At 39.6% G+C, this 14,352-nt stretch overlaps 1 long non-coding RNA gene across 3 annotated transcripts; it reads left to right on the forward strand.

Moving 5' to 3' along the window:
• The first annotated feature begins 656 nt into the window (after nt 1-656).
• LOC111929352 (uncharacterized) lies at nt 657-12,791 on the forward strand. Of its 3 annotated transcripts, XR_015276501.1 has the most exons (4): nt 657-897; nt 1,029-1,095; nt 7,071-7,239; nt 12,167-12,791. It is a non-coding gene; the product is annotated as an uncharacterized LOC111929352 (long non-coding RNA). The 3 variants fall into 3 exon arrangements; XR_002864667.2 differs by lacking the exon at nt 7,071-7,239 and having other exon boundaries at nt 664-804; nt 12,167-12,253; XR_002864666.2 differs by lacking the exon at nt 12,167-12,791 and having other exon boundaries at nt 664-804; nt 7,071-7,157.
• Nucleotides 12,792-14,352: the final 1,561 nt, after the last annotated feature.

Consider the following 14,352-nt stretch of genomic DNA (forward strand, 5'->3'; position numbering starts at 1 on the left):
AGCAGCCCTGTTGTGTTTGTAACTGGGGAATGCTCTCAGGCACAGGGTGGGACTGCTGGGCCTGTCCTGTCCCAGACCAGCAGCCGCACTCGATGATCCTGACGGCTCCCTTCCAACTCAGCATATGGTTCTGTGAGAGAACAGGGCTGGGGGAAGGACAAAGCACTTCTAGCTTTAGGACCAACTTGTAAAATGGGTTGAGAAGCCAAATCTGGACAGATTTGGACAAGACTGGAAAGCTACTGGGTGCTGCCTATTGTTATAGATGGATAACGAGATGGTTGGCTCTCGCAGTTAGGAGATGAATATTGTGTGTATGTTAAAAGAAGTTTCACTGATATATGGTTATATGTTATTGTGGTTTGTTGTTTGGACACACTGTTCTCCCCACTGGCCCCTCTCCCCGCTCCGCATTGCTGCCAATGGACAGCCTTGGCTCTGAGGGACGTGAGGAGGGTGAGCATGTACACACACCCCCAGAACAGGGGAGGAGCACTGCGAGGGAGGCGGGGCATGGCAGCACCTCACCTCCAATCAAGGTACAGGAAAGTCGTGTCCACCAATGGATGGTGGAGAAGAGTTGACTGACAGACCTGGGGAGGGGCCAGGGTTGGCTGATGTAGCACCAGAGGTATAAAAGGGGAGCAGCCATTTTGTGGAGGTGCTCATGGCTGCCTGGTCACCAGCTCCTGCTGCACTGTCCTTTTTCCTTATTCAGGCCTTTGTTGTATTTTGTTAAGGTTTTTACTAAACCTTTTAAAGTTTTTAAAAGCGAGTGTCTCTCACACCTTCCACGCTGATCCAGTTGAGTGGGTGTTACTGGTTTAGAAGCACTTTACCTTTCTAACCTGTTTCTCTTTAAATTTCTAAATTTTAAAGTGTTGGTTGAAAAGCAAGGTACTAAGTTAGAAATTGGAGTATTAATTTCATTATACTTGAGTTGCATTAAAGCTGGGTATTTAGTCTCTGCCAGCTGTCTTCAGCCACCTGTTTTTCTGTGAATAACCCATGCTTAAATTGGTTTTCAGGAAAATGAAATGAGCTGTCCCTGCAACCAGGCTTTGATGTGAACAAAATAAGACTTAAACATACCTGGTAGGATTATATTTCCCATACTCTTGAGACATAAGTTAGTGTTTTCCTCCTTAGCTTATTGACTCAAATCCAGTTTGATATCTGTTTCTGTGTATTGCATTGTTTACATTATTTGTTGGCAAATAATGGGATTATTTAGATAAAACAAGCAAATATGTTTTATGCAAGTTTCCTGCCAGTAAGGCCATGTAAATGTGACAGGTACTAGACACATGATTTTCTTTGGTTGAGATGAAAGGAAAAGCTGTACAAGTAGTTTCTCTCACTAAGCAAAAGTGCAAAGCAAAATATTGCATTACAGTATTTTAAAAACATGTAGAAAACCAACACTCAGAATGTTGCAGATTTGTCAGGTTTTGCGAGAGGTAACTGACTTTGTTTTTGCTGAAACACCACAGGAGCCAGAGGTGAAAATCCAGGTTATTTTCCATTTGCTCCCGCATGTTTTCATAGACCAAATGTTAGATGGAAGGTCAAGTCTGGTAGGGAACAAGTAGATATTATTAAAGAGAATTAAACAATTTAAAAAGAGAGAGATCCGGCTGGCAATTTAAGAGATGTTTGAGAAAACAGTGACAAGGCTATCAGAGGCTGAGAGTACATTGTTGTCTTTATTTGCTAGATTCATCTATTGCTCTATTAAGATGGAAATATGGAAGAAAGAAATGAGATAGGGAGTGTTGTGGGGTTATAACACAAGATTTTTGAGAGGAAGGAGACACAAACATAGTGATGATTTGGTTTACATAGGCTGCTTAAAGAAATGTGGCTCCGAAAAATCTCTGATTGGTGAAATGAGGAGGAAGGAGGATTAGAAGATTAATTAAGCAGTAGTTTTTATGTTTATTTTCCTGAGATTACTTTTCCAGTATTAAAAGATAAATGATTCCATTAAAGAGGGACAAAATAGGGGAGAAGAAATGTGCTGGAAGACCAACATGCTTTGCAGTACCTACTGCAGCTGAATTGCTGTGAGGGGAAGCTCAGGCAGTCAGCAGGACCTGAAGGCACTGAGAGAGCCCAAGCAGCAGAGATACAGGAGAGAAGCAGATATGAGTGTTCAGAGAGGTGGTGTCTAATTCTGATACAATTCACATCAGTTAATGGCAGAAACTGCTCCACAGGAGTCAGATGAATTTCACAGCTTAAAACTGGTGGGGGGTTTAGGACTTTTGACTCCTGGTTGAAAAGAACCCCTGGAATTGAATTTAAAGAATAATGATGAGTCACACTTGGAAATAGTACTGTGGATGCCTCAGGACTGGCTTTACAATATTCTTTTCCTGATTATTGTGATGATGACCTGAAACCTGCACAAAGCCACTATGCAGCATTGGTAATTAATGAGGTTAGGCTTTAGGAGTTGTGCTGGTTTAATTGATACTAGTTATATGTGATGGGGCAGCATCTGGGTCAGGGAGCCTCTGTGGAGAGCTGGAGCTGCTGATACTCTGATTGTTATCTGATTGAATGTTCTGATATTCTGATGTTCTCTGATATTCTTGGGGCTGAAAGTGCTAGGGCACCTGGATACAGCAGAAGGGGGAATTAGCCCAGACAAATGTGTAGGTTACAGGACAATAGTCCGTAAGGGAACTGAAAACACTTATGTTCTCTAATGCCATCGTTATTACAGTGCTATCCAAGGTAATTTTTGTTGGAAGAAGTAGTAACAATTCTTATTCTTAGGCTGCCTGCTACTTCATATTATAGAGGGTTCTTGTAACCTTTATCTGAATGTTTTCAGCACCTCATCTGCTTGCAAAAGACTTTTGAAATTCAGTGAAGTGGAAGCCTTCAGGGTAATAAATGTTCACAAGTGGAATCACCTGGGAATGTTCTGTGAAAGATTTAGAGGTTTGCTGTTACAAAATTGCTGAATCCCCTAAACTGAATCTTTCCTGATCCCAGACATTGGACAAATGCAGGATGGAAGACCTGGTCAAAATGAGAGATAGGAAAAGACATTCACAAAATGGCTGTTATCAACAAAGAAAAGGAGACAGAAAATTGTCTACCTGAGAACAGCCAGGCACCCAGCACTTAAAATACTTAGAATTTCTCATATGGGAGGCTCACATTTTAATTGCTGCTCCAGATTAATAGCCTGAATCTGTACTTTTAATGTGCAAGATGAATGCCATGGTGTCTGAGCTCCTGGGTTTGTAGTTATTCCTTCCCTCCTTCATTAGAAATGAGAATTTTATCTTTGACACACATGATTTTGTTAACAGCATGGAAACTCGTAGGCAGCTGCAGGTCTCTTTGCAGATACAGAAACACTGGCAGAGCTGAAAGAGGGACCTCACCTGCAGAAAAGTGGCCGCACCAAAAATACACTGAATTACATAGACCTGAGATATGTCATCTCAGCCAAAACAATTTCAAATCAGTGTGATTCTAGAGCTGGAGTTAATGCAGGGCTAGATGAGCCAGAATTTGTAATGCATGTAGCATACTCAGCCCAGACTGGATGGTCTATTTTCAGCACAGATAGAATAGTTCTTTCTGTGACATGATGTTTCCAAAACAACTCATCTGAAAGATGAAGCTATTCTGTAACTCAAATTACCAGTAGGGAAAAGTCTGTCAGTTCATAAAAGGTATAACTTCTGGACTCCAAATTATATGGCTCTTAAGGTGACTGAGTCTATTCCTTATTGATTCCAAAGTGTCCTCCTCTACAAATACTTGGATATTTATACTTTAGTGGTGTATCTCTGATAAAAAAATGAGATGGACATTTCTGCAGTTTCTCTTTTGCAGCAGGTAAAATCATTAATCACCTGCAGTACTCTCCCACTGCAGCACGCCTGGGGATAATAAACACCCGTTAGAAACCAACAGCAACACACTATTCTCTCCTGAGCTGTATTGTTCCCTGTAATGAAAATGTTAGTCAATAGAGGATATTTTACCCCATTGAAATTCTTTTCTATTTGAGCCGTGAATTTAAGGGTAATGGAAAGTGTTCAGGTGATGGTTCTATAAACTCACGTGCTCTGTTATTTCACTGCAGTCACACAAAACTGTTCTTGCTACTTCTGGCCTGTTGGACAAAGTAAATTTTTCATGCAGCTTCCACATCTTGTCTGTCCTCAGAAAAAGACAAATATAACTATGGGGAGAGGGGACTCTTGTCCATGGCGCAGAGAAATCAGTCTTTCAAATTATTCAACTACCAGAAAGCAAGCTGAAAGGAATCTAACTAGACTATTTATTTTTATAATTTAGTTTGATGTGGGAGTCACAGGTTCAAGTAAATACTCCAGAGTGATGCTGATGCATCCAAATAATCTTCCCATGTAGTGTTTTTCTTTTCCTCTTTAAAACAGAGAAAGTGGCATTTCCTTGCTTAAAAAAGACTGAAAAAGTAATTATATCAGTGAACTTCAGGAACTTGAGGTTGAAGAGCAGCATATTTCTTCCATTCCAAAACTACTTGCCCCAAGTTTATTCCATTTAATCCCACTATTTTTTTACTAGATTTTATTATCATCAATACAGTTTGCACAAAATTACATGGAAGGTCCCCTTAAATCCTTTCCAAATCAGATCCTGCATCCTCTGAACAGTACTCGGTGAAACTAAGGTCCAAAAGCAAACAAAATGAGGAAAATCTTGGCAAAATGTGACTAGAATAATTTTCAAACCAACTCATATCTACAGTGTGATGCTGATGGTCACAGGGTGAGTGAAACAGATATTCACAGCAGTTAAAAAACTCTGGTTATCTACAGAGGGTTGGCATGTTAGCCATATTTACATCCATATGCCTGGATGTAGCTCAAGTTCTGTGGGAAATAAAACTCTAAAGATAATTGTTAACACATTTTGCTTTACACCAGGGCATGTGAAGGCACAGCCGATTACACCAGGATCACCTTAAATTGTAAAGAGTTCCACGACTGAGTTGCTTTCCCTTCTCTGTATCTGAATGTTGCTTGTTTTCTGGTAACCACAAAGCTTCTAGGGAAAGTCTTCACATGTAAACACTCTTTGTACCAGCTGCTAAGTGATTTTCTCATTATCCTTTCAGTAAAGCTCCCTCTTGCTATTGTCATTTAAATGGTTCGCTTCAGACACAATGTTTCAAATCATTTTCTTTCCTTCTTTGTTTCTATTAGAGGGCAGTGTTTTCCCTCTTTTCAGAAAATAATAATACATTTTTGTTGTCACATCAAGTTGCCTTTAAAGGCCAGAATTTGATGAAAGTTGGTGAATTCTTTTTGCAGTAAGTGTAGCTAAAAAAATTGAAAAAGAAAAAAAAAGTAATAAAGACAAAATATTAAAATACAAAAATGAAATTATACACTTTTCAAGCTGTAATAATGGGGTAATAAAAGTTAATTCCCTCAGTGAGCTTAGCTAACAAAAACTGGCTCTGGACATCAGGTGCCAAAAGAATCTTAGCTGTTTGCAACTCTGGCTTTTTCCACTTGAACTTGTAGGCACTGGAAATTCCCAGCACCTGTGTTTGGTGTGAGATGTGGATTCTCTTTGGGACCTCACTGTTGATCAGTGACTGCACAGCACTGGGCACTTTCTGGGTTTTTTAGGTCAGGAAGAGGTCTCAGAAACGTGCTTAGTACCTTTTATTTTCTTCCTCCTGCAGATTTAAGAGCATGAATTTGCTCATTAAACCCTCTGTGTCTATAATTTTGTAGCAATAAATTCTGAGGCCTTAAAACTGTACGTGAAAAGTTTATTTGGAGAAATTTATCTCTGCAAATTGTTCACCTTTTTGTAGATTCACTGGCATAAATCAAGTGAACTGTGTATTTGTAAATGCTGGTTGGTTTTAAAAAATTATAATAATGGTACTTTTGTTAGGAAATTCTAAAGGCCCAGGACTAAATTACAGTTTTCAATGCTCTTTACCTTGAAAAACTGATTCTAGGAATACTTTACAGTGTTCTGTGATTTGCTTTTCCTTTCATCTAATTACTTTTAACATACTTGTTCAGAAAATGGAAAATATTAAACATACAGTATCAAGATTGCATCTCAGGCAGAACTAATAATTTCTAAAAACTTTAATTTTACTATAGATATATTTCTGATGAAAATTATTACATTCTTCTACCAAAATTATATGTCCAGGTTCCCTGCTTCTATTTTCTTTTGGCCTTTCTTTTTCACTCATGAACAAAATGAGATTCAGATTAAACCTATAGTGGAAAATAATCTTTTACTTCTACCTCCAAGTTCTATGCTATGCTGCAGAATATTAGCAAATTTCTTTCCTTGCCTATTTATCAGGCCAGATTGTATTGGTTAGAACCTTTATTTTTGTCAGATTTTATTTTCTTTTAAAGATATTCTGTCTCTAGACAAAAAACCTCCAGTGTAGTAAAGTATTTAAATTGTTTTGGGAGCTAAAATGTGGACTACAGGCAGATTTCAGCTGTTATAAATCTTTTTTAGCTTCACAAAAGTGAAAGGTTAGGTTATTTCGAGGTACCATTCAAAGAATGTTTTATATGAGGAATAGAAAGATGAATTGTTTCCAGCACATAATTTTGTATGTATAAGTTATTTCTCTAGGAACTGTCCATCCTAACTCATTAGTTCTCTGGGCAAGAGAGGTTACTCTGTTAAGGGATCAATAAGGTTTGCTACCAATGTAGGGCAGGGAATGTTCAGCAGTGCCACTCTTTAAGCCCTGTTTGAAGCCAGGCTCCTTTGGGGAGGTGCTGGTGGCTGCAGCAGAGCCCTCATTTCCCGTGGGGTACCAGCCCCGAGGAGCCCCTGGGGTGTGTGTGTGCCACAGGGTGTGTGTGCATGCAACAGGCACATCTTCCCTTCCTGAAGGCTCCTGCTGAGATGGAGCTGACACCCTTTGCTGGTGCAGGGCGCTGCTCTCTGCAGGAGACTGTTTTTCCAGGGCCCTCAGAACTTGAACAAGCCTTGACTGTCTGGAGCAGCCTCACCTGGGATCACCACCCACACCCCTCTGCTTTTCTCCTCTTCAGGAGCTGTGTGGTAGCCAGCCCTGTTTCCTCCTGTCCCAGCTTGCCAAATGGAGTTTCAGAATTTACCTTGGACTTGTTCTTTTATTGCATCTTGTCAGAGGATCACTGGATGGCCACCAGAGCATCTGCAGCCCAGCTCTGCCTGGATGCTGTGGCACTGGCCTGCCAGGTAAGATTGCTGCTTGCAGCCTCAGCTCCTGGTCTGTCTTTCCTTGTGGAACAGCTGTTTCTGCTGCTCCCTGATATGTCCATTAACTGTTTCCCAATTGTATTTACCCTGGGAAGAAGATAATGTCTCGCAACCCTTGCTGAGCATAAAGTGTTATCTTTGAGCTGCAAAGTGCATATCAGGTGCAAGTGGGTCTGTCACACTTGTAGGAGGATACTGGTTGATTCTCTTTGCTGATTTACCACTTAAAATGAGGTTTCCATTTGCTAGAGGATGCTTTGCTACTGAACTTCAGGTTATTGAGCAGTTAGATTACCTCTGGAAAGTATAGGCTGCTTCCTTGACTCTCTCCCTGTTTGTTTGGAGTAAAACATGGATCGTTTTCACCCACCCCACGTGAGTGGGAAGAATGGCTCTTTGGGGAGCCCAACAGAGGGTTCTGAGTGGGAAGAATGGCTCTTTGGGGAGCCCAACAGAGGGTTCTGAGTGGGAAGAATGGCTCTTTGGGGAGCCCAGCAGAGGGTTCTGAGTGGGAAGAATGGCTCTTTGGGGAGCCCAGCAGAGGGTTCTGAGTGGGAAGAATGGCTCTTTGGGGAGCCCAGCAGAGGGTTCTGAGTGGGAAGAATGGCTCTTTGGGGAGCCCAGCAGAGGGTTCTGAGTGGGAAGAATGGCTCTTTGGGGAGCCCAGCAGAGGTTGTGCTGGGGAATCCATTCCTTGCAGGTGGCTGGGGACAGCTGCAGGTGAGCTCTGGCCCGAGGCCAGAGGCTGTGAATTGCTGACCCTTCGGGTCACAAAGGGCAAGAGGCTGTGCCAGGTGAGGACCCTCATGGCAGGAGCTGAAACCTCTGACTTTCTCGTGCTTGCTCTGTGAGGGGATAAAAATCTAGAGTTTGCTTTGTTTAGCCTCCCTCCTTGGCGAGGGCAGCTTGGGCTGTTTCTGTGTTATTGCACCACTGATAAATTGTTTTATGGAATGAGACATCTGGGGCTCAGCTATGGGAAACCTGGTGTGAGTGTGGGGGAGACACAGGGACCTGTCAGGCTTCAAAGGGGCTTCAGCCCCAGCAGTGACACGCTGCTGTGGTGTGAGTGTGGCTCTGTGACTGGTCAGACTGGGAAGTTTCCTTAACAGGAAATTCCAAAATCTAATGACCAGAATGGAGGGGAAAAGAAGGGTTTTTGTGTAAATTTATTGAAGTCAGGAGGGACTAAATGAGGGAGAGAGATGGAAATCCTACAACTACAGTCCAGAAATCTCTATGAAGAAAAGACTGAGCAGCAGGAGGAAAGTGTTGTTAAAATAGAAGTGTTGGGGTGAGAACAAACTGGGTTATCATAAGGAGTTGTTGGACAATTGGTTGATTAAATGTGATAATTCTTTCAGCTGGAAACAGGGACTCAATAAGTGCCCTATTCTAGAAACTGTTGTACAAACTTATGTCATTTAACCTTCGTTTCACAAACTCAGAATCTTACACTAAATTCGTATTTGCTCTTCTTCAACAGAAAGAGTGTAGAGTAAATTCATCTAACTTAGTTTTTGACTGTAGGACATCTAGAAGAGTGGGAAATACGGATTTAAAGCATAAGAAAATATCTGGTATCTTTAAAAGGAGCCACAGGCACAAGTGGGTTCTCATGGAACTCCCAAGGAGCTTCAGCATTGTGCTCTGGTGCACAGATGTTAAACCTGCTGTGTCACTTTGAAAAACTGGACTGATAATCACTGACCTTTGTCATTAATCTGGCATTTAGAAAACTCTTAGACTTTTAATACATGCTTAAATATTAAAATGCCTTAATTTACATATTTCATTTCTGCATCTTGGTTGTGAAGCTGTTGCATTTAATAAGCTATTGACATCTAGAGGAAAATTCAAATACATCCAAATCTGGCCTCAATTGTGAGTGAACCCATAGTTGTTTCTTTTCTTCTTGGAGGATGATATAAACAGTAGGCGAAATTTTTATTAATAACAGATATTTGCAAGAGTGCAGGATAGGAGTTGGTTGCCTTGTTAGGTCCTGGCTGAGAAAATGTTTGCTATTCATAAAATTGCTGACTTTTAGTAGGAGCTAGAATTGTCAGTGATTGATCTTCAGATTGCTTTCATTATGGGGCTTCCACATAGAAAGATCACTGTGTTTGGTTTCATTTTTTGCCTTTTTGCCAAGGAGGGTGATTTATAATGTTAGCTCATGAATAATGGCCAAAATAGATTGTGAAGCTCAGAGAACTTCATCCTCAGAGTGGTTTAAGCTCAGGGCACACTGAAGATTGACATTAGGGTAAACGTCCCTGTGCAATTCTTCTGGACTGTTTAAATGTCTCTCTTAATTTTTTTTTTCCCCAGTGATAAATCTCTCTGTCAGGACCTCTCCCATAAAACAGTATCACTGAAGATGACTTAGCTTTAAAAAAACCCACATTTATTATCTGGATAAATATTTAGCCTATTTCAAAAGAGGGATAATCTTTGCTCTGTTTGCTGAGAAAATGACCATTCCCCTCTCTTTGAACTCTTTTAACTGAACAAGGGCTACATTCCTTCACAATTTCTTAAGTATTAATACTTAGTTTTTTGAGTATTTTTCATGATATTTCATTGAATTTTTAATGGTTAGTTGAAATACAGCTTTGTGAATTCTTCCTAGTCTATACATTTTATCACAGTAAATTTATCTGTAGAAGATTTGAGACTTTAATACAAATAATTGTGGTAGTATCCAGCTGAGTTAATTTCCCAGTGGATTTATCAAGAGGAGTAGATCACATCAAAATTAATTACAAAGTCTTCTATAACTTATTTAGCAAAGCCTCTGCTTATTTGCAAATAACAATTGAGGTACTATCAATAATAGGACAACCTGAAGTCATTGAGAAAAACTAATTAAAAATTTGTTTACATTTAGTAACAGCAGTTCAGATCAGAATTTCCTTCTCAAGTGATAATTCATTGTCAGATTTTTTTCTTTCATATGTTAGCTAAGGCATGCAATGAATGATTCAGGCTAATTCAAACTGCTTTTGAAATTCACCAGCAGCTGTAACCAGGGTAACCTCTAATTCTAATCTTAGTTCACTTGAAAGTCTTAAGCTGTTTTTATCAGGTCTTGTGGTGAACTCTTCCTTTATATATCAAGCATTCATTTAATCAGTGAATCTTCTGTCCAAGGAACTGCAGCACACAGTGGATGTTATCTCTAGATTGTAACTGTTGAGGCTTTTGAGATGTGTTGTTTCTAGTTAGTTTTTCATTACATGCAAGCAGAGCAGTACAATACATTAGTATGGTAATTGACTGAAAAAATGTATTCTCCCATTGTCCAAGTATGGGAAGATAAAAGCCAGAAGTTATAATATTAGATTGGAAACTGAAGCACAATAAGTGGTACATTCAGAAATGCAAATGTTTCCCCTGCTCCTTCTTCTCAGTGGTGTGCTGAGCCATGTGGGTAATTCCTTGTGTCAGCTCAGCTGAGGGGTGGATGTGGCGCACCAGGAGCACACATTTGTGTGGGTCAGCACTGAGTGATCAGTGATCCCATTTGTGTGGGTCAGCACTGAGTGATCGGTGATCCCATTTGTGTGGGTCAGCACTGAGTGATCAGTGATCCCTTTTGTGTGGGTCAGCACTGAGTGATCAGTGATCCCATTTGTGTGGGTCAGCACTGAGTGATCAGTGATCCCATTTGTGTGGGTCAGCACTGAGAGATCAGTGATCCCTTTTGTGTGGGTCAGCACTGAGTGATCAGTGATCCCATTTGTGTGGGTCAGCACTGAGTGATCAGTGATCCCATTTGTGTGGGTCAGCACTGAGTGATCAGTGATCCCTTTTGTGTGGGTCAGCACTGGGGTTGATCAGGAGGAAATGTGTGAGCAATTCTGCCCTGACTTCTGGAGGTGGAGGTGCCAGTGTTCATCAGTAGGGAGTGTCAGGATGCTACAGCTGATATGGCCAATGGGTTAGGATTGGAACAGACAGAAATAATCTGCTTGCATCTGTCAAGAGAGCATTCACTTACATAGAGAATCTCTCAAAAAGAGCCCTTCCTATTATGACTTGATCATAATATTGTCATTTGGAGTAGCAGCAGTCTTCCATTCCTTAGTGGGGAGACTTTCCCATGAGCATCTTGATAGTTAGATGGATATTATTATGATTTAAGATGGAAAGAGTATTTTTCTTTTTTCAGTATAGTTGATTAACTTCTGTTTTCAATATTTATTTTTAGCTAAATGAAAAAAGCAGTAGTGATTACCCCAAGTTGTTACACTGCTCATGCATGATGGATATACTATCTAGAACACAGTTAATTTTCCTTCTAACTGCATATTGCACTTCCTGCAGTGTCAGTTATATTGAATGATAAAGTTAAGCCCACTCTGGGATTTAATCTTTTTTATTAAAATTGTCAGCTATATGAAAAGGGAACCATCAGCATCAATGGAACCTGTACTGGTCCCAGCTGCTAGTTATTTATGTGCCCCTCTGGTATATCACACATATTGCTGAACAGACTCTGCATAAACTCACACATTCCCAAAATAAAAAGAGAGACTCCTCCTGCCAGGGCTGTTAATTGAGTTTTACCTTGTAGTCATGTAAACAGAACAGGAAGAGACAAACAGTTATTCTAACATTTACACAGGATATATAATACTGTGTTATTATCTCTCTTATTTCTAATCAGCTCTTCTGGTTTGTTTTAATTCCTAGTAAATTTTTTTGTTGTTGTTTTTTGTAAAATAGAGCAACTTCTTTCTCTTCAGATGTAGCCTGCAGTATTGGTAAGATTTGGTAAATCAGTTTTAAGTCTATACATTTGCAAGCTTTCTTTGTTGATGGTGCTGAAAAGTGAAGAATTCAGCCCTCTGTGGGCTAATATGCAAGACTGGGATAATTGAGTTTTTTGTTTTTGTAGATTCAAAGTCTAGAACATCAGGTTATGACTCTTCTAGGAAGACTGAAATGTTGATTCAAAGTCAGTCTTATTATTCTGGAGCAAAATGGAAACTGTGGAGACCAATGCTCAGCCAAAAGTGACTCCTCTACAGGGACAATTAAAAATGTGCTGAATATTTGAGCCGAATGATGGCCTCACTTCTTGGGTGATGATTGCTTAATCTCGTCCTTAGGGGAGGAACTTTCATGCTGTTCACAAACATCTGAATCCCTTCCTGCAGTAGAATCCATTTACCATTGTGCAAATATTCTGTATTAATTCTAGACCACACACAGATCTGAGTGGCATCAGAGTAAGACTGCAGTAACCCCAATTAATTTCAGGAGGCTTTTTCCAGGTTTATCCTACTCAGATAAAAATGTGTGTATTTATCTTTGAATTGCATGGCACAGACTATTGTAATGAGGTGCATTGAGTTCCATTCTCAGCATAAATTAATTTGGGGTAGTCAAATGAAAAATGTTTCACACCAGATTGGCAAGCTAGATGGTCCTTTATCACTTCAGTTAAGGAAAATATGAATGTTAATGAATCTATTTTATTCTATTACAACTTCTGAAAATAAAAGAAAATCTAACACCTATGGGATTTTTGGGGTTTTTTGGTGTTTTTTTTAAAAAATTGATTAGTGAGCTGATTACTGAGGATACTGGCATTTGTAGAAAAAAGACATTAAATTCTAACTGTTTGGGCATCTTTTTTTTGTTAGGAGTTGGATCCTTTCAACAGAAAACTTTGACATTCCTTAAAAAAAATGGAGTCCTTTAAAATATTGATTTTATTGGTCGTCATCTATAAATTCTTGGCAAGGAAAGGTCAGTGGCAGTCATGCAGCTGCATTCAGATCTGAGGCAGATCCCTCACCTGTGTTCTGTAAGGCTTTGCTGGTGCAGAGGCAATGACATCCAGCTGCAGTGGAAGAACATGCTTCTCTAGGAAGCCCTGTTGTGGTGCACATCAGCATAACTTCTGAAATTAAAAAAAAACCAAAAACATTTTATGGAGGAAATTGTCAGAGATTAGGTGAAAACACAGTAGTTTCCTTGTGCCTTGGCAGCTGGGGGACCTGGATGACTTCTTTCTCCCTGATGTTCTCCGTGCCCTGCTTGTGTCATGGGGACAGCTTGGCAGTCTCACTTGGGTGACAAATCTCACTGCATGGAAAGGATTTTCTGTGCACACATGGAGAGGATAATCAAGGTACTCTGCAGTGCACAGTTCTGCCTGCTGGATATGCCCTGCTTGGCCCTGTCTTTTCTATTGAGTCAGGGAAATATATATTAAAACGAAGAAAACAACAGAAAAAAACTACTTGAAATTTATGAAGGTGAGAATTTCAGCCTCATTTACTGTGCTGGAAGGTTTTATATGAATGCTGATAGAATTGTGATTTCACTCATTCAATTTATTGCTTTTTTTCCTAGATTTTTATATTTTCACCTACCTTTTATGTTGAGTTTCATCATGTTTCATTCCATGAATTTAGGTAGCAGAATGGGTGCCTGTTCTGTTTTAGCCTTGGCAAAGTACAGCACAAAGTTATGAAGCTATTACAACTGTGATTGTCTCATTTTAATAACAATATAACCTTTGATTCAGATAATTTTATTATTTCAATAAATGCATTGTATGGAATTGGTGCCTTTTTGTCTGTGGATGCTATTTTATGACCACTGAATAACCATCAGTTTCAGGAAAGGGAAAGAAAACTGCAATGCAGTACGGTATTCCTCTTCAACTCTTTTTTATCAATTTGCTTATTTAATGATTGGAAATCAAATTGATGGTCAGGTATTTCTTCTAAAGCCTTCTTTGTTGTTCAGGGAAATTTAGGAAAGAACAGAATTTGACATTTTAATAAAGAAATTTGTCTTTATGCTGCACTTGGTATGTTTTTCTAGAGAAGAACAAGCCATAACGGGAAAAATAATAAAGATTATTTTTTAATGTCCTTTACCTTGAATCCAGTAATCAGAAGAATGATGTAGTTCAAAAGACCTAATTTGAATATAAATTTGTAATTATGTTACTGAAAGCTTTAGTAGTTTTCTGTTTAAATCCCTAGGGCCCAGTCTGCTCTCAAAATGATGTCATTGCTCTGCTATTCCTGAGTATTCCCAGTGCTGGAAAAAATCTTGACTTAC

The sequence above is a fragment of the Cyanistes caeruleus genome, chromosome 14, assembly GCF_971803275.1.
Source record: "Cyanistes caeruleus chromosome 14, bCyaCae1.hap1.1, whole genome shotgun sequence".
Classification (NCBI taxonomy): domain Eukaryota; kingdom Metazoa; phylum Chordata; class Aves; order Passeriformes; family Paridae; genus Cyanistes; species Cyanistes caeruleus.